The following is a 3034-nucleotide window of genomic DNA, read 5'->3' on the forward strand; positions in this document are numbered from 1 at the left end:
AAGTACTAATACGGCCGTTCAACAACTGTCACATCCTTAATGTTCCACAAGGTCACGGGCGAGTGGACCGCGATGGTGTCTAGGAATGGTCACCACAAAATAGGCCCCTAACAGGATGAGCGAAGGTACTGTAGTACCACTTTAGCGAGAGGTTTATAAAAGAAAAAAAATTTCGACCACAACGAGACTCGAACTCGCAATCTTCTGATTCGAAGTCAGACGCCTTATCCAATAGGCCACGCGGCCGTCTGTCTTAACAGGTTTAGAATAATATATATATTTCATAAAATAAATTACGCATGTGGGCGTGTTTGTTGCTTGAGGAGTAACTGAGAGAAGTACTCCGCTTGTGAAAGGTTCCAAATGTTTCGGCCGCTATACACTTACTAGACACTAGTTGCAGACTCGGATCTCTACCGAATGTTTTCTCCGGTGCACAAAGTTACAATGCTTTTCTCGTGAGAGGAAAAGTCACTACCGCACCACCGATCAATATGCCAAACCCGGCTGACACCAGTCTCGTACAGCAGGGTTGATGTGTTGCGTTGAGCTGTGATCCACAGTTATAAGATGATCCGACAAAGCAGCAACTCCCTTTTCAAGCTTAGATTACATGTAGTGGAAATTTAGTCGTTCATCTCTAGCACCGTACACCAACTAATTTCATTCTTTCTTCTTACCACTAAATCCATTAACATCAGGATTTACACACTACAAAACTATTACTATCTACCTCATGTCTAATCTTCATGAAGACAACAACCATGACTGTTCTATCATCCTCGCTATTATTACCTCACAGAACTGTTTACTTTCATCCTCGCTTGACTCCCATTTCCTCCTCGAATAGAGGCTTATTTATACAGGAGACCCAGAACGGTTGACCTTATAAAAGCTTTGCTCGGTGTGGACCACCCCTCTGACTTCACTACAACGGTATTACTGGCCTTTATATCCTATTTGGTCATTGTCCACTTTCCTATGTCTCTGACACCAACAATGTCTTTTGCTTATTGTTATTGCCCTCCAATTGCTTTCAAACCCGCCTGTAGTCCTACATAGTCAACCATTTTAACGATGAATTCCAGGTTCTACAATTCTTTCTTCATTGAAGTACCATATTAGAACTTTTGACCCTTATATCTCTGCATCTCGCTGAACTGATCCCTAGCCTCCATTGCTTTTCTTTTTCCGATGAATTACACCATATGGTGTGAGTTGCTTATGAGTAAGTGATCATATGATCACTTACTCATAAGCAACTCACTTCTTTCAACTTCAACATTATCTTCTCCTCTTTCCATAACAGTTTAGAATTCACTTCACCATCTCCAACGCTACCATCAATATTCTGGACATCGTTTTCATTGGCAAATCTCAACTCTCCAACATAGCTCTTTACAAACCCACCATCTTCCTTTCTCCATCCTAACCAAATCCACCCTCTGCAACACCTGTCCTTTTTACTGCTATCACACTGTCATTAATATCACAAGTCTATTTGGTCTTAAGCCTAAAATATAAACTGCCAATGATTTTACTTCTATCATCGTAAACATAATATTCTGAATTAAATGCCGACAGTAATTTACAATGCATTTAAACTTTTGGATTTCTGCGTTCTGAGTTCAAATCCCACCAGAATCAACGTTGCCTTTCATCCCGCCGGAGTCGATGAAATAAAATACTACTCAAATATGTGGAGTCGATGTAATCGAGTAATCCTTCACACTGGTGTTATGATTGAATTACAAATCTATTAGTTATTTAGGCTCTCACTCTCAATCAAGACATAAACCATCGAAAATACAATGCGGTTACCTACACTCTCTGGATCTTTCCTTATCATCGGATCATGCCGTATAAATCCCCATCAGGATGTGTCACCGGTGCGTCGCGGAATTACTCATTTTTACCAGCTTAATGGACTAGATCAACGTGAAATGAATACTACGCGTCACCCAGTCCAGTAACAGAAACCTCAATCTTACGATAATGAGTCCAACACCCTTACCACTAAGCCACGCGCCTCCGTATTTCGTATCATCCATATCTCTTAGCTCACCATCAAATGTATTACACCTATGCCCTTTGCTCTCTACTTTTTCACTTTCCAGACAGTAACCATCTTATCATTACATTTGGTAACCCGTCCTTGTCTATTCTGAGTGCATAGCCAAGCCATTTGAGCCGAGGGAATTTTATTTCCAAGACCACAGGATTGCAAACAGTTTGGTGACATAGCTTGTCATTTCATCTTTTACTGGGTCAGAAGGTGCGACTGATTTTACACATGTACTCAAGATGGAAAACATTGATCTGAATCACATCACTTTCTACAATTCACCAGCGTTCTAAGCCATATTTATTAAGCAGATAAGGTGGAATCCAATCTTAGTCCTAAAATTGTATTGTACAGATTTCAAGATCAACTGAAGTCTTTGCCAGGTCATTTACATACACGAGTAGTTAATCGTAATCAGTAATAAATGCAGGGCTTTTGGAATTTTTAGACATAACTGTATTTTTGAGATATCGATATTAAGTCAGTAGTAGGTAGGTTCGTATGTATGTATGTATATATGTATGTATGTATCTATGTATGTATGCATGTATGTATGTGTGTGTGTATATATGAATGTAGGTAGGTAGGTAGGTAGGTAGGTAGGTAAGGAGGGAGGGAGGTCTATCTATATATTTATATGTATAATCATTCAACAAAAGGGTTCGATTTGCATAAGTGTTCAGCCTGCAATTTTCTCGCGTACATTTATCTGTCGAAAAGAAGGCACCAAAGCATCCACATAAGAAATATACTTTTAAATCTGATGGTGGCTGGTACGTTCACTGTGTAAAATATTGGGTGCTCAGAGCGAGCCCCCACCGGCTTGCATATAAAAATCTCACAGGATACACCTAGCCCTACCCTTTGTTGTCTTATACAAGATTTAGACTGCTTGTGCGAGGACCAACATGATGTTGGTCAGAACTCTCCCAATTTCCCTCAAACCTTTGGTTAGTCTCATTTCCTTTC

The 3034-nt window shown here is 40.0% G+C and overlaps 1 non-coding gene across 1 annotated transcript; it reads right to left on the bottom strand.

Moving 5' to 3' along the window:
- Positions 1-173: 173 nt before the first annotated feature.
- Trnar-ucg (transfer RNA arginine (anticodon UCG)) lies at positions 174-246 on the bottom strand. The gene has a single exon. It is a non-coding gene; the product is annotated as a tRNA-Arg (tRNA).
- Positions 247-3034: the final 2788 nt, after the last annotated feature.

Source organism: Octopus bimaculoides, chromosome 1, assembly GCF_001194135.2.
Source record: "Octopus bimaculoides isolate UCB-OBI-ISO-001 chromosome 1, ASM119413v2, whole genome shotgun sequence".
NCBI classification, from domain to species: Eukaryota; Metazoa; Mollusca; class Cephalopoda; order Octopoda; family Octopodidae; genus Octopus; species Octopus bimaculoides.